Source organism: Alosa sapidissima, chromosome 24 (genome assembly GCF_018492685.1).
Source record: "Alosa sapidissima isolate fAloSap1 chromosome 24, fAloSap1.pri, whole genome shotgun sequence".
NCBI lineage: Eukaryota > Metazoa > Chordata > Actinopteri > Clupeiformes > Clupeidae > Alosa > Alosa sapidissima.
The window spans coordinates 4,081,145-4,107,858 of record NC_055980.1 but is presented as its reverse complement, the minus strand read 5'-3'; the positions used below and the strand labels follow the sequence as shown (position 1 = coordinate 4,107,858).

The following is a 26,714-nucleotide window of genomic DNA, read 5'->3' as shown; positions in this document are numbered from 1 at the left end:
TCCCAGGGTAGAGCGATGAAATCCCGCCTCCTTAGCGGACCTTTGCATTGGTCATGGTTTTAAACAGAATGATGTCAAACACAGCGATGTATATAATCCATAGCATTAACCTCTGTATTTAATTTCTGACGTACTATTAAAGGACAGTAGCCTAATGAACTTGACTTGAGCGCTTAGGAGAGACTATAGATGTTAAACTACATTTCCCGGCAGACTTTTCGCTATTTTTAGTCGCATAGACTTGCGTCACAATCACTGACTAGTAGGTGTCCAGCCAGCTGGTTGTAGCGCGCCGCTTTTAAGGTTGGAAATGCATTCAAACGATTTTGCAGGTGAGAAATTACTATGAGCGAGACATTTTATTCCACTGGATTGAGCTAAAAGCCACGATGTCTGAAGTAGGCCTACACGTGGGTAGACCTTTATATATATATTATCCTATATATTTATATAGGCTAGCCTAACAACAATGGTAGGGTAACTAAAACAAATCATAGTTAAAGCTGTAGCCAGGATGAGGAAGCCAGCCTGAGGATCATGCTAACAGTGAGGATAAAGATTTATAACAAACGCGAACTAAAACAAATCAAAGCAATTAAACTAATATCATGGCCATCAAGACTGGCAGCCAGGAGAACAATTACAGTGAGGGTAAAGAAAGATAAACAGTGGTTAAAACACACGTTTTCCCAGACACCTGGCAACAGCTTATTGTTCCTTTGGGTGTCAGCAGTCCTGCAAACACCCAACGTGTGATTTCATTTCATGTGGTGAATTTCAGTGCTAGCCTACATAGGCCGACATCCATGTTATTTCCCCTCAATTATCATTATTCTTAAATAACGTTAGGCTAAATCTTTATCACAGTCCCTTGCATAGGCGGGTCATCGTTACCCACTGTGCATTGACAAATCGGCTACAGATTTAGCTTATTGGAAGGGTAGATAGCTGCCAACAGTTAGCCTTGCTGTCTGACTGGAATAGCCTATTTCTTGAAATGCCTTGATTTGTTGGGTGTCCAGTGTCCAAGATCAAATTTGAACGCCAAAATACAACGAGTAAAATGTTATTAAGCTTTTTCTTAACACTCTATTTCACATAGCAACCTATGTATTGCACATTTACAGATTAAAATACTTCAATAACAATCAGGGTACACATGGCCGTGCAATTTACAGCTGAATTGTGAAGTTTAAAGCCTACTGATTGGGGCCCTATGAGTTTGGAACAGTTAAGCATGAAAAAGAAGCAGGACATTTCCCCCCTCAAAGAGTGCCCCCTGCAGGACAAGCTACTAAATGATTACGATAAAACAACACAAGGCTTCACCTGGAATCAGTCCGAGGTCTTGGACTTGCGTTTTCATATGACGTTTTATGAACAGATGTGAATTTAACCACTTGAAATGCTTAGTTCTGATAATGTGTTGAATTAAATAAAATCTGAATGTTTGCTGACTGAGTATCCCCTTGTTAGAGTTGTCTCCTCTCTGTGTATCCCGTCAACATATCCCAATACAATTATTCAAGTGATTAATTCAAATTGGGAAATATGTCATATTTGCAAAATCTCACATTTAGGTGGAAACCAAATTGAAAATATCACAGATAACAGAACAACAGAACAAATGAAAACACATAAAATCATTATCTTCAGTTTATGGCTGTAACATAATGTACACATTTTTATTATAGTTTTGGACATAGGCCTATTTTATTAACCATCAATCTCCTGGTCTGAAATTATCTTTTAGATGCAAAATCTCAAGCTATTGAAAATGTATCACAGGGTCTTAAGGTGCCAGCAGGGTAATAGTATTGTATAAAAGCAGTGCAACATGTTGAGTAACAACACGAAGTAACACTGTAATACAGAGGAGAGACTCAATATCATTATCAAAGGTTTTAATATCAGTTTTAAGTCCTGAACCCCTCAAATTTACATAGCCACTTGTTAGATTTATGCAGTCTCACAGACCTACAAATCATTTCATACACAAACCTCTCTAAAGCCAGTTGGTGAAAGAATCTTTAGAATTTTCAGAATCAGGATATTGGAATTTAACTCAAAACAAACTCATCTGGATTCCCAGTACAATCTTCACAGCCTTTTAGCAGATATATTTGCATGCTACTGTGAACTATCATCTTAACGAACATCTGCTGCTGTTTAATTCAACACATGCAGGAACTGAAAAGAAAGTGCTGTGACAACATGGCAGGTGCAGATAATGTGGAGACAATGTGAGGCAAATAGAAAGTATGGTGGTGGGCTGGACACCATGACTTTCAACCAGTCTGGGGATTTTCATCCTGTAAGTCAAGGAAAATCACTGACTTGTCAGTAAAATAGTAGAGTCAGTTAAATTCCAAGAGGCGAAGATGCAGGATTGTGGTGTACCTTTGCTTACAGGTTGTGTAGAGTATATTGAATCTGGCAGGTGAGACTCCATCAGCAGATACTCTGTCAACTAGTTAGTGATCCAATGACAGGTAGGGTGAATATTCAGCTGGGGCAGGTTGATGTAGAGGAGTTTTGGAGTGACAGTGCTCCAGGCTGTCGGCTGTGTAGATGTGAAGTGCAGAATCCAGTCGGAACATTAAAGCAACACCAAATAACTTTCCCTCTGTCGCACACACGCTATTTGTTTATCCAGCAACGGCTTTGCAAATAACAATGTCCACAGACAAGGTAGAATATGTTGCATGATTTATGAAAGTACGATGTATTGCGACATCAAACGCAAGTCAAATTTGTAGTTTCTTATGTCTCATTCCATCGAACTACAGATCCGCTACCCGATCTGGCAAACTTACATAGTGCGGTTATAGCCGATAGAGGGCTGTGATGTGAATGCAGAAGTGCCGTTCACCCTGTTACGAGTTGATGAACCACTGAAACTATTTTGGAAACATTATTTTAAGGTACAAAAAACTCTTTGGTGTTGCTTTAAATAGGAGGATGGAACTCTTTATCAAGAAGCCATTTGAAAAGAGACAGTGTAATCTTAAAGAACATCTCTCTTACAGTGCGGATGCATCAAAGGATTAGCCCATATTAATGGTGTTAGTGTGTTTATATGCCATCTTGGGGAGTATGTTTTCCGACAGGCCTATCTTTGTCTATTGTTATTCTGTCTTTCAGGCTAGGCCAATGAAAGGATGAAAATTGATTAACCACTGGTATACCTAAAATATCTATTTTCTTTAATTCTAAATGCTCTGCTGCACAGTAATACCAGGTTAGGCGGTTATCACATCGGCTGCATTAGTGACATGTAATTGTTTGTCATGAGACAACGCTTTCAAGAGGTTCATTTTAACCTCTCCAAAATCAACTATGCAGTCTTTTTCACAGGCTTATGAATGTGTATGAATCCTCCTTTTTTCCTTTTGATGGTAGATGTTGCCAGATGACAGTTGACTAGAATTGTAATACTGTAACACATGGTGGACAAAAATAGTGGTGGTTAAAAAGTGATATTTCATGGAAATGAGACTTTTTCATCAACACTCAAAGTTCATTACACAATGTGAAAATCTACAAAGAAGCAAATAAGACGTATAATGGCATATGCAGCAGACGCCACGTTAATGAAAAGAAAACTTAAACCTTCAAATGCCTGAAAAGACACTTATTATCAAGTCTTGAGATTAGAAAAGTATTCAGATGAGTTAATAGTGATTGAGAGGCCAGCCACCAGGGGGCAGTGTTAAGTTAACAATGAGGGCACTTATGTCAAATGGAGGAATTTTTCTGTTCTCCAGGTTTGAAATCCATGCACAATGTGCAGGGACAGTGGAAATCAATAATCGAATAATGAAATCAAGTCCATCTGAATGTAGCAAACACCCGAAGTTCTGTTTCATTTGTCTCCTCAGGAAATGTCCTGCCCTAAAAAGCCATATGCTGTCCATAGACACACAGCCGTGACACATATTATGTCATCATCAGGGATGTAGTGGAGGCTAAACGCAAGTAAACACCTCTGAATCCACCTCTGAAATTTCAGAAATAGAGTTTATCCACCTCTTATTAGAGTTCTCAAAATAGTTTATTCACCAATTACAACACTCTAGGAACCATTGTTATAAACATTGGACAATAACCGACACCTTCATCAAACATTTTCTGAATGTCTTTTTTATAAACCCGCTACCACATGGCGCAGTCCACCTTACCGTGATCACAGAATTGATAGTTTACCCACCTCTTATTTTACCACTAGACCCCTGGTCATCATAACATTTCAACACTTCAAGTTTTCCAGGTTGGGGTTAATTAAGACTGTGTAGATTGCTAAGGCCTTATAACCAGTGGGAGTATGTCCATTCATGTTCATGCATTTGCAGAAATTGCCATGGGAGGCTGCTATACATAGCTCCAGAATGCTTTTATGTTCCCTGAAGAATTCCGTAGACTTTTAAGTCTAATGAGAAATCAGAAAAAAAATATATAGGCCTAAATTCCAAAAATGTCTTCAACAGAAAAATGTATAATCACGGCACTGGCTTACCCAGTGGGGTGTTCTGTTTTTAGCAGTCCTCTTTAATTAGATTTATTATATGTCTTAACAGTTTTCTCTTTCATTTAATGAAAGGCCTACACACTGTCCAGGTCCTCTCTGTGAGGTAAGTAGGTTCTTTTTAGAGGTATTCAAAAGTAAATACATAGTAAAAAATGGTGTGACCTCATCATCCGAACAGTGATCTTTAGTTAGCTTTTCAGCTGTGGGTTGGATACTACAAAAAAAACTTCAAGTAAAAATGTCAGTTATCAGCTGTTCCCTTTAGCAGTGCAGGCTACAAGCTATTTAGATTTTTGCTCAAGGTCAGAACACAATATATGTAGAGAAACTTCAACAGTATAACAGTGCCAGACACCACATAGCATGTTAGCAGGCTTCTATCAGTGCCAGCTGGGCTGATGGTGGTGTTTACAAGCTTTTGGATGCCTTCATTGAGGAAACTTTTGGACCAAAACTCTGTAATTACTGTAATGTCAGTTGTTTTAAAGATTCTCTATTGCTTGGACACCCACACAAACACACACACACACACACACACAGATGCAATTGTTTGTGGTTGCCCTGTCCTGAAACCACTATGTTCAGTGAGACAGAGATGCTGTGGGGAGAAAAAACATTCACTTAAGGAAGTTTCTCCATTCGATTTTTAAACCAGCTTTATCTTGTTTGACTGACACTTGTATTACACAAATCTGTTTAAATATGTGCAGGGTTGATGCAATTTAATATAGACAGTCTCAGATAGTGTCACCTCACAAACTTAGAGCAAGATTAGGTACAGCTCATAATTTATCTTGGACTGACAGCCCAATCCATTTCTGAACAAATACGGTCATGCTAATACCAATACTTATCTTCTGTTAGTTTTGTGTTTCCCCATCCTTGAGCTTTTATGTGACACCAGTAATTTATGAATTATTAGAGGTGGACATTGTCACAAGAAAGGCACAATTTTTCATTCCTTATTTTAACCTGCTGAATGTTAGCCCATTCGCTAACTATAAAAATGTCCCATGGAGGTAGCCAAGACCATTCTATGGATTTTCCGCATATTGACAGAGGTCTGAGAATGAACTGAATTCTTATCCAGCCAACAGGATCAATATATCTCCAGAGTCTTTGACAATAACATACAGCATCCAAATGGACATAAATGAGGCTGGTGTATGTCAGATATTACTATTCACTGTCCTGAAATCCTCACTTACAGATATAAAGTCAGTCGGCATAATGTAAGTAGCTCTTTACCATTTACACAAGTCTGTCTTTCATTGTCTGTCTCCACTTTCATTTCTCGATAGACTAAACAAGGGAAAAGACAGAAGCCCCACTGATAAGTGTATCGGAATAAATTATTTTGGCAAATACACACAACAGAATCCACTGTTGGCATCTCTTGTCCCTATGTGTTGACCTTTAATAGAATGTCTGCATCAGCCCTGAGTACATATAAGGTCTCTAGAAGTGTGTTTCTGATCTTTCGGTTTCTGAATGCATGGACTGGACAAGAGATATATGTTTGAATTCTGTTCAAAGTTTAAAAAGTGACAACGTATTCCAATCGTCACAGGGAGAGGCTGGAGAGGAACCATACGTCAGCCAACCACACACCCATCATCAGAGCACCTAGGACACACATCTGGCTCAGAAGCTGAATCAAAGGCCAAAGTGAGAGGGACAAGGAGGTGCTATTGACAAGGTGGTTAGCAGGTATTGCATATCACATTGTAATGGCTTTGCAAATCCCCAATGACACAGTACCTATTAGATCTATAACACTTGTTAAGGAAGACACAAGTTTCCCTGAGCTCTGTAGTAAGTGAGCAAGTGATCTTAGTCTAGCAGATAAATGTTTATTATTTGGGACAAAATTTTGGGTAGCTCAGACTCTAAGCTCTGTTTTTATTTTGACAGTCAGGGCGTTAAATTGGATGCTGGGGGACATGGCGTCCTACTTAATCCTATTAATTCGATTTTCATTCCATGACACAAGAGACTTATCACACCTTGAGATGAGCCTCATGTTTGCTATATAATATGTGATTGGCTTAGTGATCTGTGTCTCTTTCAGTAAGCTACATTTTAACTGTTTATTTCACAGAACAAATTTGCTCAGTTCATTAATCCCTGTGTCAGACCTCTGCAACAGTACTTAAACATGGGTTATTGTTAAATGCTCTGCAACCTTTTGCAGTCATGCTATGAAGTGTGAGAGGTAAAAAATAAAAACTGACAATGGGTTGCATTGGAAGCCACTATGGGTAGTAACCTTGGAATAGTTTGCCTGAATAATTTAAAATGGAGCAAACAGCTATGTTCTATGCCAGCAGCTCAGCAGGGATTTTCAAGGGAACCTTCCTTTACTCCACATCACCAAGAAAACATCAAGCGTCAGTGAAGAACTGTGGAATAGCATGTTTTTTAAACGGAGTGAAAGGCAAATAACTTTCAGAAAGCCATTTTCTGAAAGTACTGTGGAAAGACTTCTTTTGTCCACACTCATAATTAAGTTCCTTTAATTAAGTTTAATTGTTTGCCTCTTTACTCAAGCATGTCAATTATCCAACAAAGAAACTGAATAGCATCTGATGAGTGCAAATGACCTTGCCTCTGACCGCTTCTGACGGCATAATCACCATTTACCAAACTCTCCAAACTCCGAAGTGACTCGGTGTATTATATTTAATTTTCACCTCAGACGACCCCTCCACACAAGGACTCATGAAGCCAGCTCAGGAGGGGCATAGGATGGTTCATAGGAGAACTCTGAATTATAAAGTAGAGCTATCAAACATGCATGCCTTGGATACTAGAATTACCCAAGACATCACATTTATAACTGAAAATTACAAGATGTGATGAATAATAATGGAGTCTTGACAAGATCTTTATTAGACCATTAACATCCACAAAGGAATGTGAATAAAATAATAAACATTTGAATAATACAAACAACAACAGCAACAAAACAGAATATGTTCACAAAACTTCCTAGGTAAAGCAAACAAAAGCAAAAATAAAGGAAGGCCCAGGTGGTGTAGTCCCTCAGGATTTCAAGTCCTTAGCCAATGTTTATGGTTTCTCCAAATGAGAGTGTGCAATTCTGAGGATGATAAACTGCACTCCAAGGTGGCACTGACCAACACGGAGCACTAACATATTACCACAATTTCCCTCCGAGTCACAATAAGATTTTCATAAGGACATGTAGCCAGTAGTGCTTTAGGGAGGCTGCACTGCGTAATGGTTTTGATAATAGGATTGTGAGTACAGGGCAGTTGGATCCAATATACTGGAATAATATTTGGGCCATGCACCCTTTTGCTTCGATTTCTTTAAATTGCTTCACCGAGGAGTGTGCAGAATATGATTGTGGAATGTCAGTGATGTCACTCGCGATATGGAAATGAAGTCGGCTGTGGTACCTGTGGAAATGAAAGACGCTTTGAACACTTCTGCTGCACTCTGGACTTTTGCCGACTGGCGGGTATGCTTGCCCAAAGTCACCTTATAAGCAAATAATCTGCTTGTACAGGAAGCATATTGTCTCTCATGAGCCCAGGCATGCCTATATTTGAATTAAGCCATAACAAAGGCAGAGTTCAGAGGAGCACGGAGTTGGGGTGTGTAGATTGGATTGGGCAGCGCACTCTCTATCTCAGGGCCACAGGCTCGGTGTGGGTGTAGATTTTATCATGAGGCTCCCCGCGGCTGCTTCTGTGTGCACTCCACCCAGCCAGTCCCTGGCCTCTAATGCTGCGTGACAGTAGTGATCTCACTCAGACGATCGCCTGTCACTGGCTCCCAATCTGACCTGACAGCGGCAGCGAATGCCACCTCGGAAAGGAGATGACCACTCTCTCTACTACTCCCCCCCCCCCCCCACACACACACGCTCACACAGATGACTCTCTCTCTCTCTCTCTCTCTCTCTCTCTATCTGTGTGCAGTAATGATGGTGATTGTTCTCAAGGGTCTGGGTTCTATCAGTGAGAATAGTTAAGTGTCTCACTAAAGTAAGATTTTAGAAATTATGTATTTATTTTTATACCCTTGAATCACATTGTAGGTGCATACATATCTTATATTTATTTTATTTTATAGTGTTCTGAGTTTTTAATGCTGCACAGGAAGTATAACCATTTTAAATTCACTGGAGTAAAGTCCTAAACTTTTCAGCGGTAGCGCAAAAGCTATTTAGTTGTGTTTGTTTGTCTGTTTATTCAACTGCTTGTTGACCTACACTCAGTCTGCATCTCACAAAATCTTTGAGTATAGTGGCCACGGCTTGGAGGCGTTTCCTCTTAAAGACCGCATCACAGCAAATCGGCCAACACGACATACTTGAGGGAGAGCACTGCTCAAAAAGAAACCCGCTCAGAATGGTAAGAGTGTCCAGTCAGTGTTCCTATTCCACTGGAGAGTCTTTGGCAAGGGGGAGCAGAGCCCATCACCATCCCCTGACCTCGGCACTCCTCCTTAGCATGCAGCACCACCGGAACACGTTCACGGCTGGATAAAATACATCAGCATGAGTGAACAGCACTCTGTCCCTTCCTCGCTATCAGGCTTCTGTGAAACAGGTGGAAGTAAAAAGCGCCCTCCCTTACATGACCGCCAGGGAAACAGCGGAGGACAGATGCATTAATTCAACAGTTGAATGCCTTTATTGTGCACGCTTGTGATGGGGCCATCACGGACAGCTGTAATTACACCCTGACGATTATTGGCAGTGATGGATAGACGGCAGCAACAGTCTTGAGTCCTGTCATCACAGTGTAAATAAATTGCTGGAGTGCAGTAATGGATATTCAACTTGACAGGGAAGAAAACAGAGGAAATTGTCTTTGAACCACAAACTGTGGTACACGACTTCCCTGTCCAGTAGGTGGACTCTGATGCATCAAAGGGTTGTTGCATGTTGACAATACTGTGATTGGGTTTATGTGTGTGTGCACTACAGTGCAAAAACATTTGGATTCCTGGGCACTCACAGATCCTTCGGGAGCAGTCAAACTGTTCTCCATCTGTTCTACCTGTCTAGGCTGCATAGTGTATTGCTCTTCTGCAGAGCTGTGAAGTGGAACAGTATAAAGAGCCAAATCACCAGGGTTGATTACCCAAATGTCCTGAACATGTTGGTCGAGGGTAGCCTGGCTAGCGCCACCACTTCTCAATGAGACGTGGTCTGGGAACCAAACGTTCATTTTCTCATATTTGAAAAAAAAATGCCCAGATCCGTTTATTGGGTGCCACGGATGTCTATCAAATGCGTCTGTGCATAGCTCATCATCGTCTTGCTTTCCCCCCTGTTCTGTGATTGGTTCCCTATCTCAGGTGAAAATTTGCTCCATGGTCTCCAGGCTGCCTTAGCAGCGTGAATCAAATCGCGCGCAAGGCAGCATGGGAACACCCAGGCTAGGTCGAGGGTGGAATGGTCAGAATGGCCAAACTGCCACACATGGGTGTCGCGCATGGCTCGCATAAACTAAGCTAATACATTCACATCCTCTTGTCTGACCGTTTAGGTTACTCTACCTTATGGAGGAAAACTCTGACTGCCTGCCTAATCCATTTAACCAAGTCTTTCATTGCACTCTGTATTAGTTAACAGAGATGGAGGAAAAGGGTCATAATTGTGCCAGAAAATGTGTGTGTGTATAAAAAGGGCATTGTATTCAATGTGAAGATTAATTTAGACTCGTATATAATGCGGCGATGAATTATCTTCATGAACCTGGCACTTTCTGTGTGTACAGCATATTTCTGTATAAACAAAGTTACCGGCCCCAAATGTGTTTGGGCAAAAAATGACAGCGATGACTGCACAATAAATATCAGCCATCTGCTCACCTGAGGCCACTCCTCACATTCTTCTCTTTGTTGGTGTCAGTGGCATTGACATTCACCCTTACCCAACCACACACACACACACACACACACACACACAGTGAAAGAGAAAAAAATCACTACCTCTGGGTGTCCTGATGAAGCCTGTTTGCCTGCAGGTGCAGGGCACAGCACTCTCCTGGACTGCCGAGCTGCGTGCAGATGAATGTGCCTGGCATATGTGTACTATATGATGAGCAGTCACTGTGTCAGAGGGGTCAGCCCGCCAGGAGACGTGCACAGCTATCTATTACCAGTGCAACACAGGCCCTTGCAGGATATAGGTGTTAACCTTGTTTGTTCACTGGACCATTTCTGCCTTCCCAGAGGATGGCAGGACATGTTAATACCCCCAATTACTGTAAATGGCTGCAAATAGCACTCACTGTAGCGCTCTTGTTATGGGGGGAACATTTCAAAGGTTGTGTACAGCCTCGGCAAGTGTGTGTGTGTTTGTGTTTGTGTTTGTGTGTGTGCGTGTCAGTGTGTGTGCGAGCCGTCGCATTGTGTGTGGATGCCCTCCAGCACTTGGTATCATTACTGTTGCTGTGATCCAGGCTGGGGGAGGCAGGGCAGGGCCATGTGCTCTGCCAGTGTGCTGGTCCTGTTGCTGGCTCCTACTAGAGAGCTCCCAGAGACATGGAGCAGAGGCACTCTAATGAGATGGAGCCTGCTGGGTGTGAACCCGTTTGCAGGGAAACACCATACCTGTTCTGTTTTAAGAAGGGTGAATATGCTTGAACTCTACTCCCCCCTCCCCCTTTCTTTGCAGTGCCTTTTAATTGGCACTTTATTGACCCATGGAGTCAGAGGGTCCTGCTGACTTTTACTTGCATTTATGATTCCCTTGGCTGGAGATGAAGAAAAGGAAGAAATAAGAGCTTCCTGTTGGGCTCTCCTCTTGCAAGACCACTCCTATTATTTACTGTTTAGCGAATGTTCCATTATCCTCTCTGAATAGCTTGAGAGGCTAGGCATTAATGATTCCTCACACCTATTAAATCAATGAGCCCATACTCTGGGGAGCCAACTAACAGCAGGAACCAACAAATCAGGTCCGGCATGCTGGCGGGACACAGTGGGACTATTAAATCCTCGCCACGTACAGAGCTGAGAGAAATGAGCGGCTGCGGAGCAAACATTTATGGGGGAATGCTCACCTTCTTTTGGTACATTCTGAGGCAAAAAAAAGTGAAAGGATTTATGAGCTGTTGGAGAGCCCTCCTGATCACCACTTGTTTGACGAGGGTAAGGTTTAGATCCTCAGAGAATATGAATGAGAACAGGAGCACTGTTGGATACAAGTTAAGATTCAAAGGGGACTGAGAAGCATGCAGTGTGATGGTGTGTGTATTGACTGCTTGTTATAGGTGGATTGGCTTGCTTGTGATATCTAGATGAAAGGCTGATCTCAAAAGCTTTATTTGTACAGCCTGTGCAATGCAACATTTCTCAAGTTTCCCATGTGCAATAGACTGGCGGTAGCAGTGTCTTTACTGTGACTTTAATGGTCAAGTTGTGGGAACTAAAAGGAAATGGCTTGACTTGCTATCAATTTTATATAATTAAAGGTCAGTGCTTAATTGCTGAAATTGTTTGGGTTACAATCTATGCAAATAACCCATGAGAACAGTGTAGAGCAACAGCTGAATTAATACATCAGCTATATTTCAAAACAAGCTCATTATGTTTCAAAATGCTCACCTCGTAAAAGACTGGGCACAAGTCAAAACACTGAATACGTGCTCTTCCTGTAAATACATCGCCATATTTTTTAATTGGTAAGAGCATCATTTGTTTTCTAATCTATCAATGGAGTTAAATGTAAATTGCTTTGCAAATGAATGCTGAGTCAAACACCAAGGCCAGGATGGGACCATTACTTTGGAAATGCGCTGACATGAGCATTATGCAACAAAGTGCAAACCGAAAACACCATCAGTGAGGAAAGCAGCCAAAAGAGTGTGTTTGCCTTTGTTTCCCTGTGCAGCATCCAAACGTCCATTCCTGCTGTACGGAGCCTTTTCACTCCTCTGAGGTGATTGCCATTCAGAGCGTGTGTGTTAAAACAGTAAGACAGGGATTTACTTGTGTCATGGCTGAAGTTTTCAAGAACATGCAAAAGTCTGTTTTTTGCACAATAGAGGTTTATGTCAAAGTCTTTGCCAAATGCCTTGGTTTTCAGGATGCCTACTGCTCATGGCATGGCATCTTGACTGTCGTATCCTCCTCACTATTTAGCCCATGAGATCAGACAGTTGACTGTGACTCTTGTCTATGTCACTGGCGCTGTCTACACACTTGCATTTCAGAAAGCTAAACAGTGCTGTCTGAAGTGTAATTGCTGCCTGAAGTGCATTCATAAACCATCCAGGTCTGGAGTAACGACTGTGAAAATGCTGAGGCGGTGTTCTCTAACTGTTCTTCCATACAAGTGAGGGTGACCTGAACATACTCAATGACTTCATCTGCTCATACAAATGCCATTCTGTTTCAGACAGTGTTATTCCAACTAAGCAGGTCAGGCGATATTCCAACAACAAGCCTTGAGTAACCAGAGAGAGATGAAACAGTCTCAACTTTAAAAAAATGAAATTTTTACAAGGAGACACAAAAATGTGCCAATAAACTCAGGAGCAAGCCGAGGCGCAAACCCAAGCTGACCAAGCTCTGATACAAAATGAAGATGGAGACGACGTTTACCAGAGGAGATGTGAGAGATGCATGGAAAGGTCTGAACACCATGATGGGCAGAGCTCAGAAAGCAGCCAAAATGTCCAAACCCCCACCTCCCTCCCCAAGATCCGAGGAAAGCTCCTGGACCAGATGGGATTAAGGACCATATTGAATGAGAGTGCAGACTAGGTGGATAGTATAATGACGCAACTTTATCAGCTGTTCCTGACTACCAACTTCATTCCAGGGCATGGAAGGAGACAACTATCATCCATGTTCCGTAGAAGACCCATGCCAAAGCCATGAATGATTACAGGCCTGTGGCGCTTACCTCGATCCTCTGTAAATGGAGAGGATGATCGCTGGGGAGCTTATTACCATGATGGGTTGGGCTGTTGGTGGAACAGGTTGAGATTTTAAAGTACCTGGGCACAGAGATCAACCACTCTATCCTTCACACAACATGCTGATGGAATATATAAAAAGCACAACTGCGCATGTTTCTCCTGATGAGCCTGAAGGAGGAACTGAACATCTGACACCCCACCCCCTCTTGAACACAGTCATTGCATAAAAACAGAACATACATCTGCTGACATGCATATTTTCTGTCATTGCATTGATCCATTTCACAACAGATTCCATATTGCAGCATTGAGCATTATTTTTTGCAGCATTGAGGGTGGTTATCACAGTTGGATAAAAACTGTGTTTGAGACTATATGTTGCGTTAATTGATCTGTACCGTCTGCCTGAAGGCAACAGTTCAAAAAGGGATTGACCGGGATGGTGGGTGTCCTTTATAACGCTCTGGGCTTTTTTGAGACAACGGGAACTGTGTAGTTCTTCCAGTGTGGGGAGAGGGCAGCTGATCTTTTGGGCGGTGTTGATGAACCTCTGGAGCTCTTTCCTCTCAGCCACTGTGTAGCTGGTGTACCATATGCACATGCAGTATGTTAGTATGCTCTCAATGGAGGCACGGTAAAAGGACACCAGCAGTCTTTGTGTAATGTTATTCCTCTTAAGTATTCTGAGGAAGTACAGTCTGGTTGGTACAGGGTCTCAGCACACAGCCCTGGGGAGAGCCGGTACCTAGGCTTAGGGCCATGGATGTGTAGTGGCCCACTCTGACCCTCTGTCTGCGGTCGGAGAGGAAGCTATTGATTCACATGCAGGTGGCGTGTGGAAGCCCCAGGTCCCCTAGTTTGACCACTAGCTTGTGAGGGAGGATGGTGTTGAATGCAGAGCTATAATCCACAAAGAGCATCCGCACATAGCTTCCCTGCTGCTCCAGGTGTGATGGTGCAGTATGGAGTGCTATGGCGTCCTCTGTGGATCAGTTCGCTCTGTAGGCAAACTGGTGGGGGTCAAGGCTGCGGGGAAGGGCTGCTGTGACCATGGACCAGTTTCTCAAAGCACTTCATCACCACTGGGGTGAGTGCCATTGGTCGGTAGTCTCTGAGGCTAGAGATGTGAGGTTTCTTGGGCAGGGGGACTATAGTTGAGGATTTCAGGCAAGGTGGGGCAGTGGACTGTGCCAGGGACTGGTTGAAGATCTTTGTGAAGATTCCAGTCTAGGCACAGTCCTTCAGCACGCGTCCCGGGATGCCATCACGACCAGCTGCCTTCCTCTGGTTGACGGCCCGCAGAGTGCGCCTCACCTCACGCTCCTCACCTCATGCTCCTCACCTCACGCTCCTCACCTCACGCTCCTCACCTGTGAGGTTTACGCTGCTGAGCGGTGGGCCGTGTGGTGTAGTGGTGCTGTCTCTGGTGTTGTGACTGAAGCGGGCAAAAAAGATGTTCAGCTCCTCTGCCAGTGTGGGGTCACCTTCAGCAGCTCCGAGGTTGGTCCTGTAGTTGGTCAGATGCTGAATCCCTGCCACCTGCCTGCTGTTTCTACTGCTCAGATGGTCCTCTATCTTCCTCCTGTAGTCTGCCTTGGCCTCTCTGATGCCCCTCTTCAGGTTGGCTCGGGCTGTGCTGTAGAGGTCTTTGTTGCCGGACCTCCAGACGGTGTTCCTTTCTTTTAGCAGCTGCTGGACCCCCCGTGTCATCGAGGGCTTCTGGTTGGGGTAGACCCGGATGCGTTTGTCCACTGTGACAGTGTCTATGCAGTTCCTAAAGTAGCACAGAAGGCTGTCTGTGAACACCTCCAGCTCCAGGTCAAGATCTTTAAGCACCTAGCCTCAGAGACGGACTACAATCTGTCCTTCACACAACATACTGATGGAATATAAAAACGCACAACAGCGCATGTTTTCTCCTGCTTTAACACTCCTTGCATTTAGTTTTTCAAACCCAAATGTGTGCAGTTGAGTGAGAGTGGTACCAAGCTAGCAGATGCCTTTGTTTTTTTCAATGGGTTCATGCTACAGTGCAGGCCTGAAATAAATGTTTCTTTTCTCCACAATGCAATGGTATGAAGTGTCACACTTCACACTTTGACTGACTGTTTAAAGTTTTTGCCAGCCCACAGACTGACAGAAAGACCCTCCTCCCGAGCGTTAGTGCAGTCTTCACCGTGTTTTTTTTTTTAAGCATCACAGCCAGCAAAGCGTTTTCATTTTCATAGCTCATTGAGATTCACTCAACAAGTAACCATTTTATTTTCAGAGACAGCCAAAAATAAAGTTAAAAAACAAAATTATATCCAGTAAACAAAATGATACACAGCAGCAAGCTCTCCATCTGTCAGTCTGCCATTATTATGTCTGTCTTTCTTTCTTTCTTTTTTTCTTTTCACATCATGCTTCAGCTGTCGCTGACACATTGGTGAGAGAATCCTGATAAACCCTAAGGGCAGTGCAGTCAAGCATATCCTGAGTTTCGCGTGACTTTTGTCCATTGGGTCCTACATTGGTCATGAACCTCGAAACTGTGTTCAAATACTATCTGTAACAACATGGAATGATCTCTGCATTACTTAAATTTAACATTGCAAGTTCTGTGCAGACTTGTATCATGTGTTTGCCTGGCATATTCTCATACTGTAATGTGCATGTGATGGGACAGACCACACGCAGAGATGCATTGCTCTCACCTGCTGCACATTAAAGAAGTGTATGTTTTTAAATAAATGTTTATTTTTTCTTTAGTTTCATAGCGTATTAATTGCTGATGCTGTGATACAGAGATGTGGTAATATTTCATTTGCTTTCACTGCAAGAAAACAAAAACAACTGATGGTAATGGTTGACCTGACGGTTCTTTCCCATTTTGTTATTATACTGATCATATCCTAACAATCTACTTCATGTGGCAGCATTTTTCATCTCCTGGACCTTCTCATATTTAAAGTAGCCTTGTACTTTTTTCATATATTGAGATGAGCCGCACAGGCACTTGCTTGTGTACGATTACTCACACTGGCTTTTCATTAGAGCCTGCGTCAGAAGGGCATAAGTATGCTTACAATGGTTGCTTTGTTGGTGATGTTTTTAGGCTGCTTTGGTAGGCTGCTTTGTTTGGCCATTCAGACTACTGCCAGCACTTGTTGTACCATGAAGGAGGGCCTTTATGGATCTTAGGTACAACATGCGGTATGTTTGTGACTTGTAGCCAGTTGTGCGTCGCTATTGAATCCTGTGTTGTGTTGTGTAATGTTAGTCTTGGTGGCTGATTGGCCGCTGTGGAAAATACCCTACGTATAGCACAAGGAACTCTCTTGTGTATATCTGAAAAGCCACATATAGCCAAATGTGCTGTCATTACAATGTACAGAATCTTTATTTAATTGCCAACTAAGACAGATTTGTCACTCTAAAACATTTCAATACACAGCTTAAGTCATATAGTGTTACTCACTAGTATGATACCCATTGGCCCCATTAAATGAGAGTTAATGGCTGCTGCTTTGTCATGAGTTTTTGGGCACATGGGAAATCCAAAACAGTTTACAGGAAGCATCAATGTTTACACAGGGAAAGCTAGCAGTCTGTCGCTTCTTTATGAGGAAAGAGTGAGCAATTCTTCAAGGCGGGGGAGATATGAGGCCATTATTCAAACAGCCACAGAACTGCTCACGTTTCCACGGTGACAGTGTCCCATAATGCAACAGTGACAATGCAATTCTGGCATCATTATGGTTCCCTGCGAGGAGAGGCAGCCATTCCAAAACAGAACAGTGGTGTTAAGTGAGATTCATTTCCAGTGGGAGGAAAGAGAGGCCGACTCCATAAAAAACACAAAGTGAAAGGAACATCTGAGACCAAACAAAGAGTCATATCCACCGCTCTCCTCAGTGTGGCACAACATAAAACATATACCCAGTGCATGTGGCCTGGGGAAATGAACTTAGAACTGAGAGCACCAGTCTCCAGGCAAAAAATAGCACCAGGTATTTTCACTTCACCTCTCTTCTGTTGTACAAATGGAAGCCACTTTATCTGTAAAAGGTCACTATTTTGACAGAGCTCTGCTTCAAAAATGAAGGTGAAGAAATTCAAACTAATGGAAGAAAAAAGTTTGATAGGCAAAAAAAGTCAAATAACAGTGGGGATTCATTCACACTATGGGTTTTTTGAGAACAATGGTTTTGCTTGCAGGTTGCTCTGCTGAGATGAAGAGAGGGCTGCCATTCATGCCAGGACATAGTGAAACAGACTACAGAACACCAGTGGGATGGGGAGACAAAGAGAATGACAAGATTCACTGACAAGTGCAGACTGTTCCTCCAGAGAGAATAAAGCAGAAACACGGTAAGGCTAGCTGATGAGACATTGTAGAGTTGTGAATGTCACCGATATGTCACTATTGGATACCTACTATGAAGAACAAAATACTACCTACTATGAAGAACAAAATACTAGAACGCTTACAACAGAGACAAATATGGCACTACCATCTTAAAGCAAGTAATTTAAAACAGTAGGTTGTACTGGTATTAAAAGCATCTGGTAAATGGCGGTAAGGTAGCTCAACAAAGCACAGCTAAAAGTAATCAAGCAAATTACCCCCATGCTCAGATGATTCTAAAACCTCAATACAGTTAAGTGTCAATATTACAGTCATTTCATTTGCACAGAGCATACCAACAGAAAGTGATTGTGCACGTGACGGGATACAATTACCCAGTTCATAATAACTGCCTCCCTTCCCGTCCATCCACTTATCTCAAGCTTACTGGCGTGACTGCATTCACATGGAGGAATACAGCATGAAGGAAACTGAAACAAAAAAGTAGAAAGAAAAGCATAAGCATCCACGTAGCAGAGCTGAGGACCAAACCACTGGGCCCTATTTTGGAGATCAGAAACAGATGGTCAGAGGCGTAAAGTGTATAGACATTAAGGGCGTGCCCAGTCCACATTCACTAATTTAATGGCGCGATTATGTGGTCAAAGGTCTGGTGCTTGACGCAAAAGGGTTGTTCTTATGTTTCTTAATCAGTCATGGGTGTGCTATCATTTAAACCAATGAGTGTGTCATCTGTCATTCCCTTTAACAGCAAGCAGGGCAACTTCAAACAGCGCATCAGTATTTTGATAGTCAGCGGTGCATTAGACCCTAACCCTAACCCTAGCCCTTGCCTAACCCTAGTGTCTTCTATGCAGCGCTGCCTGGAAGATGACGTTGGAGCCTGGAGGCTTAAAACACCAAGTAGCACACAGTTAATTACTTTCACTATTGACTGACAAGGGGTTACCATTGAAAACATAGCCTGAAAAAAGCAACACTTACCCAATAATGTTCGAATGACTGAATAAAAAATCCTAAGAATATTTACCCTGCAGAGGAGTTGCTGCTTACATCTTGTGAAATATAGTGAAAGGCTTTACATGCGCCTTTCACTACAGACCATAGATTCTTGGTCAGTGGCGTAATGATTTTTAGAGGGTGTAAGATAGCCATATTTGGATCATGCGCCAGACCACACCTTATGTCGCCAATTACCACACCCCTGGGTGCAAGGTTTAATAAAAGTGGAGCGCATGGCAAAACATCATCACATTATTGAGTGTAAGATAAGAATAAGCCTTGCGTCGCGCGCACAATAGAGCCTTCTGTCTTGAATCGCCAGAACTGGGTAGGCTTTCTTCACATGACATTGCTTGGCAAAAGTTGGTGTGCTGCAGCATTGTTGGCAGGGGCGGAGTGGGACACTAAATATTAATGGAGCTTTTCAAGCTCCAGCGGCCTCCCGACAGAGGGCGGCGGTGTTGATGGGAGTATCCTGTATTCCTGTTCTAGGGGGGAGATCCGGGACTACTTAAGACGTGTCATAGTCGCTCATCTAAAGTCTTTAGTACTCTGTATCTCCTAGGCTATGCATCTCATGACCTGCATGTCAAGTCATCAACATTATTACCAGGGCTGTATGGAGGGACTGGTAGAGGGAGTGAGCTGCGATTGCATAGTCCACTCCAGGCTACTGCAGGGCACAGCAGTACAACTTTACAAACAGCAGTATCATGTCCTTTTTAAGCTCACAATAATCAACCTGACCTCAAAACATTACTGGGCGACAGGGAATTCTCCAGATTACCACTCTGCTACTGATTATTGGTGACACTGTAGTTTCCCCTCTAGCTTGGTCTAATCCCATCCCTGTCTTCTATAGGTCTAACGTCTTTGGACACTGGGACAGATTTATACACTGCACTGTAGATTCATTCTCTCACATCAATGCTCCGTCCACAGCATCAGCAAGAATGCATGTAATGCAACCTCCCCTCTGCTTACACTGGTGGCAAGTGAACGCTGCTTGGTTCACAGATTTTAAAAGACATATTTTCTAGTAAGACAATCTTGGAAAAAGAAACAGCTGCAAGTAACAAAAGCCTTAGCCCAAGCAGACATAATTGTCATGGAAACTTGATTTATGATGTCAAGGGCATGACACTTGAAGACAAAGATTTACAGAGATATGAGCCCATTTTGGTAGGCTTTAGTGGAAGAATGGTTTTGAAAATAATAATAAAAAAATATATTGATAACTTCTCTGAGGCTCTGTCTGAAGTTGCTTTGTGCCAAGATTCGTTTTGTGACCGCTATTTTGTTTTAGAACAAGTTTTTGATTAAATGCAGTGCGGCGGGATTCAGAGGACTCTTCCCAATCATTGTGCCACATTTCTACATGTTTTACCATGTGGTTCAAGGGGCTGGTGCTATGTTAGGAGAAATAGCATAAAAAAGTATAGAATGCAGTGGATGCTGACACCGCTTGCTGCTTGGCCCCCAAAATACTCACACATAGGTTTTCCTCTTATCAGTAGTCATGTAACAGTGACAGTAATCTCAATGAGTCCTACTCATCCTGGTGAGCCCTTTATCCATCATCTCTTCATGCAACACTCGGGCCAGTTTGTCTCAGTTTCTCCACCTGTTTTGTGTAAGTGGTTGTGCATTGCATTTGGCAGCACCTGCCAAGAAAGAAAGGTAAAGGAATGCAGAGGGCCTAGCAACACCTCAGGGAACATCTTCAAGGAGAAATCCAGTGATGTTTCACACAGATCTCCGTTTTTTCGAGGTTACAGAGTACTGTTGGTATGAAAGGTTTTTTACCTTGCTAGCTCGAGTTGCTTGTTCCTACAGCTAAAGCAGCCAGGCAGCTACAGTGCTACACTCTGTGTACATGGGGCCAACAAGCATGCACCCAGAGTGTAGTGCTGTAGCTGCCTGGCTACGTTAGCTGTAGGAACTAACAACTCGAGCCAGGTAAAACCGATTTTCTTTTTTTTCCATACAGACAGTACTCGGTGACCTTGAGAAATGAAGATCGCCGGATTTCTCCTTTCAGTCTCTCCAGTTGCTCCTACACCTTCTTACAGGTCGTACATACCCCCTTAAGTATCAGCTCTTAATTTAATCAGTGCAATGATGTTTACAGATTTGTTGTCCACACACATATATTCCGAATACAAATCAGCAGATAACAGAAGCCCCCTTGTTATGAAAATGACCAAAGCTGTTCTTTTGTAACAAATTGTAACAGAAAGCAGAAGTCCTTTTCTTTTGGAGTAATTAAGTTGTCTCTAAGAGTTGTAGTGCAAATTGTCACGGCATTACAAACATTTGTACATTTCTAAATTACTAGCTGTGAGACCAATTCTTTCAGCCTTTTCATCAGATAAGCACCACTGAAAGGATGCTAGCAATTTGTTTAACTCGCATGAGGTATTAATTATTCAAATATGATTAAGACACTACACAAAATCAGACTCCATCAGCAGAACAACTATTGAGATCAAATTAATGAAGTGTGCTTAAATGTAAAGGGCCTACGGGTATTCATTTTTTTGGATAGGGAGGCAATAATTTAACCAGGAAAATCAAAAATTACTTTTCTCAGAATATCAAGAGAAATGTGCCAGAGGTGGGGTGGCTGAGACTATTTTTCAAATGTGCTCAATACACTTCCAATGGAGATCATTTCCTCAGGGCTTTGGGTTGGCCTGTGCCAATGCCACATCGCACAGGCTGGTGGTCCAGGTTTAGAGCACACCTCCATTCTCCTCAGAGGTATTGACTCTTAGAAACAGCTGCTTTAACACTAGACTATATGTACATTTGTTTTTTCCCCCTTAGCCATTCATCAAAGTAGTGCAAGCCTTTTATGGGCCTTGAATACCTTATGTCCATGCAAAGGCACAGACCGACAAATGGACAGTTTTATTCAGTCTGAACTAAATAAAAATCCTGCAAAAGGCTGCTTCTGACAGTACAAGTAGCCAGATACATTTGGGGGAACTCTTGGCGAGCAGCATCAGCTCGGTTTTCTTTGAGTATTTTCAGTGTAGCACAGCAGAATTAGGACTTCATTTTCAGTCAAACATTGTTTTGCTGGTCAGTGTCGTAAAATAAATTCTGGATGAATCTACAGGACCTCTTCGTCCTAGTAAGATTTATTTACTGATTCTGATCGTTGGATTATACATTTCTATTACAAAAGTATACGGGTACATTATTAGCTAATTTTGTAATTAGTATTCTGAATAACATTGGCTAGTTAGCTGTAATGTAGTTTACAGTTTGCATGTACTACAGTGCATACGGAAAGTATTCACAGCGCTTCACTTTTTCCACATTTTGTTATTGTATGTTTCAGACTAATCTTAAAATGGATTAAATTATTTATTTTTTTCTCATCAATCTACATACAATACTCCAACACCTCACAAAAAATGTAAATGTATAAAACAATAAAAGACTGAAATATTCCATTTAAATAAGTATTCACACTTTTTGTTATGACACTTGCCATTGAACTCTGGTGCATCCTACTTCTATCAATGGTCTGTGAGATGCTTCTACAACTTGATTGGAGTCCACCTGTGCCTAAATGAATTCACTGGACATTATTAGGAAAGGTACACATCTCTTTATATAAGGTCTCACAGTTGATGGTGTATGTCAGAGTGAAAACCAAGGGCTGTATGGGCAGCCGCTCAGGGCGGCATCTTGCCGGCATGAGCGCTCCCAAAAAAATCAGAGTATTTTTTAGCTTTCATTTGCGCTAATCAGTTTTCTCTCGCTCATTTGCACGTCAATCATATGTCACCGTGTGGTGAGTGGGCGCCCTTTATAGGCTACTTTTTAGGCGCCCGTGCTTGCTGCTGAGAAGGTCTCCCACACAGAGGTTCAGAAGGGAAAGGAGAAGGGGCGGCCGGGGGATTCACCTCTGGAGATCGTCTCCTTCTCCCTACAGGAGCGGGGAATATCACACAACTAACAAAATTAGTAGGTTAAAGTCACTCATACTAATTACCTCCAAAACAGCACATTTCATTCATAACATTGTGTACAAAACAAATCTGCACACCAAAATGAATTGGTTTCGTTTTGACCTTTGGTTGATGGTTGTCAAGGTAGGACCGCCACTGGTGAGACAGGAAGCTTACGAGATTGAAAGGTTTGGGAAAGAGGTTTAGAGTTGCAAAATTTAAACAAAGCCAAAACTGTGTACCATTTGGTGCATATCCTGATAACCGTATTTGGCTAATGATGAAGTTTGACCACAAATGCTTTTACTCTTTTTGCTATCCCCAAGTGCAAAGGATTCTTAAAACAGTAGTCAGAAAGATGTGTTTTTCCCCTCTCCCTTGGCCTCAAAATGATCCAGTGACATCCATTCCCCCATGCACATATTCTCATTCAAGTCTATGATATCTGAGATACATGAATACTTAGGCAGTGCATAGATGGATGAACGGAGCTCTTGATTAAATCCCCAGGAGCCTCTCCTCCTCATATCTGAGGCAGTGCAATGTGTGGAGATGCTTCCCCACTGTTCCTCTGATCACAGATGCATGCAAGAACTTGGATATGAAATATCTTTGACCTTGAGAAACTACCATACATGGTAAACTATAATGTGGTAAAAAACGGGACAGCATGTGGAAGGAAAAAATAGTAATGGCAAGTAGATACATCGTTACCTATTCATTTATTGCATAGCCACCATGATCCAGTTTTATTTTTGACCGACCAGCAAAGATTTATTCGATTTTCTCTATTTAGAAAGGGTGACCTTTCCTAGCCTTTCATATGGAAATGCTTTATAGCAGAGTCCATGGGGTTTGATTGAGTTCCTGTGATCTGTGGCTGACACATATACTGCTGCTCTCTGCCTCATTGCTTAGCATCATCCGTCTCCCACTTACTAATATTTCATGCATTCATGACCAACACAATAGCTTCAATTTCTCAGCTCTTAAACCTCCTTGAAAGTCTGTCATTGGCTTATTTTATCGCTTTTCAGCCCTCATCTCCCAAATCCCTCATAAAAGTAATTTAGAAATGATGTTTCATATTAAGTTAATGTGAGCTAATTGAAGCTACACATATTTGATGCTTAAAGTGTAGCATGCTTAAATGAAAAGGAAACACTGATGAATTACAGCTCACTCCAAAGGTAATTCGATCAGTGGATATCAGACTCTGTACTATTAGGTTATCTTCTGAAAAAAGTATTTATGAGACTGAGACAGTACAGTGGGGCTTGTGCTAAAACTCCTTATGAAGACCATAGCTCTTTTCCGCCCATTGATTTTGTCACATCTTAGAGCCCATTCCTCTCAATGTCATTTCACACAAAGGCTTTCCATTATTTAGTTCTATATATTTTCCCTGTTTTAAAGCCGGTGCACTGCTACACCAGGCCAGGTCACATGGTAAGGAAAGCACTGCTCGGTAGGTGGGGGCTTCAGTGATGTAACTGTCTCGCTAATTGATAAAAGCCCACCTGCCCTTGCATCATGGCAGACAATGAGGTCAGGCCCTGTGTGGGAGCACAGCTCTATTTTCTCCTCCTTGAGTTTGGCATATGTGTGTCTAGACTAGAGGAAAACGTGTGACATTTGGACTGCATTTCTCTTTGGATTTATACCACCAATATACCATCCTGCATCCATTTTGTGTATTGGTCGTGTACATCCTCAAAAAATAATGTGATGCGAACACAAGACGCAATATACACATTAATGTTTGGGTCAGTAATATAGGTGCAGTACTTCACTGTACATGAGCATGCAAGACCGGCTTTATTTACGACTCCGGGTCTGAATTCTGTGGTCTGCCCTGAAATGGAGATCTCCAGTAACACACGCAGTGCTCACATATTACTGAAGGTTTTGTCCACAACAGAGCCGGTTTTGTACAAACAAACGTACCTGAATGCTTGGTCAAAAAGCAAGTTCATCTATGGCTTAAGCGGTCATTTCCATGTGCTTTGTAATAACCAAAGTCCTAACAATATTCTGACCTTTGATGGCACTTTGACCTGAGGCTAAAAGTTATCACTTGTCGTGTACTAAAGGTGGCTCAGCATCTTATCATAAAGAAGGCAGAGAAGTAGTCTTAGTAGGGCATCATATGTAAGGTTTGTACTTTCTTCTCCCAGGTTGCTGGAACCTATGCCAGCTGCTGTAGGTCCTCATGGAATAAAACTAATTATCATGCATGTAGGTGACTGCCTTTCCCACAGCCTAGGAGGGGGGAGGATGAAAAGTGACAAAATTGAAAGAATCCTACATGGCTTCCATTATCCTCTGTTCAGCTCTCACCCCATGCCATTCTCATACTTCTGTATTCATACCTTTATACACACCTGCACCTACACAGACACACACACACACACCTGTATCATGAATTACAGTAACACTTGGTGCCCTTTGTTGTGATGGAAAAGAAAGGTCTATGTTGCATACCTTCTATTTAAGAAATCAGTCATTCAAAACCTATAAGAGAAACAATTTAAAACTACAGTCATGGTGAGATGACATCCAGACAGACATGCACAGATTGTTCTTGGGCTTGGACCCCATCTGGCCCCTCCTGAGAGTGATAGCTGATTCGGTGCGAATAAACAGCAGAGAGTGCTGAGCCTGGTGTCTTCTCACGGCTCCAGCTGCTCTCCTGCATGCACGGTCCTCATCAGCGCCTTTGCCAGCGACGCAATCCCACGGCACGGCCGCGAAGAGTGACACTCGCAAGTCCTTCTAAGTGGCAGCGCAAGAAAAACAATCTCTTTGACTAATTCTGTTGTCATGTGTGCGCTGTACTTTTATGGTGCTGCCGCCTAGTAGCAGAGTCTCTCCCCTTGTTTGCCGTTGAGGGGGGGGTGACTGTGCATTCTAAGCCGTCACAGAAAAACGCCGGGGTGCGCGCAGGCTATGAAGATTAATGAGTGCCAGCGTTTGCTCTGTGTTGACTTCTGAATTAAGACAAGAACGGAGACGCTCCAAGCCCCTGTCTCCACAGAGCAGAATCAAGAGAACGGTGCTGCAATGCTGCGCTAAAGGCATGCAAGCCCCTCGGTTCCAGAGCTGTGGCGCAGAGATACGTTTGTTTTCCACTGGAACGCCTTCACGGCCTGGCACCGCCCGCCCGCCTGCCCGCCTCTCCAAGCCGCCGTGAGAGGAGAGGCAGACAGAAACTCAGTGGAATTACGACGTTGTGTTAGGGGTCACATCTGGCAGATTGTTTCTGCCTGAGCGCAGTCACACATCGAACCGTTGCTCGGCGAGGATACAATGATCCAAATATTCTTGTCAGACCTTTCATTATTGTCACATGCGCTTGAATGTCACTGAAAGATAAGGGACAACAAATAGGCTTCCAGCTCTGACGGGGAGGGTGCTTATTGGTATTTTGAGACTACATCTGCGTGCAGAAAAGCAGATGGTTGAAGGTCTTAGGGAGACACTGAACCTCTTTCACTTATTTTTCTGCATGATCATCTTGATTTTTGAGCTGAGTGCCATGCTCAGGGTCCCATTGTTACCACGTCAATACGCACAAAGGCCCGAGATTGGTTTGTCCTCGCCGCTGGCTGGGGCGACAGTGATTGGTGGAGATGGATCATTTGGCTTTCTACGTGGGCTGAAAATGTGCTGAGGGCAGATGTTAACTTGCCACAGGGATCACGCGCACCGCGGGTATAAACACTCCAATCCAGTTTTGAGCTCGTGATGAAAATCACATACACTGTTCATATGTAGCCAGGCAAAGGCTGGCAGTCAGTTGAGGCCAATATGAAAACTGACTGCAATGTATCTGTTGGATATAAGATGGCCAGTCTTTGCACACATTATGCTCGTAGCCTTCTTTTCTTGGGCCTAGTCATTATTTCAGTGTCTAAGAAGTTCAGAGCCTGTGATGTTTTACTGGGAGCTACAAA

At 42.7% G+C, this 26,714-nt stretch overlaps 1 long non-coding RNA gene across 2 annotated transcripts; it reads left to right on the top strand.

The window, feature by feature from the left end:
• The first annotated feature begins 16 nt into the window (after window positions 1-16).
• On the top strand, window positions 17-19,949 carry LOC121700404. Of its 2 annotated transcripts, none has more exons than XR_006027222.1 (6): window positions 17-332; window positions 4,601-4,631; window positions 5,739-5,760; window positions 6,099-6,227; window positions 17,641-17,793; window positions 19,656-19,949. It is a non-coding gene; the product is annotated as an uncharacterized LOC121700404 (long non-coding RNA). The 2 variants fall into 2 exon arrangements; XR_006027223.1 differs by having other exon boundaries at window positions 6,099-6,238.
• Window positions 19,950-26,714: the final 6,765 nt, after the last annotated feature.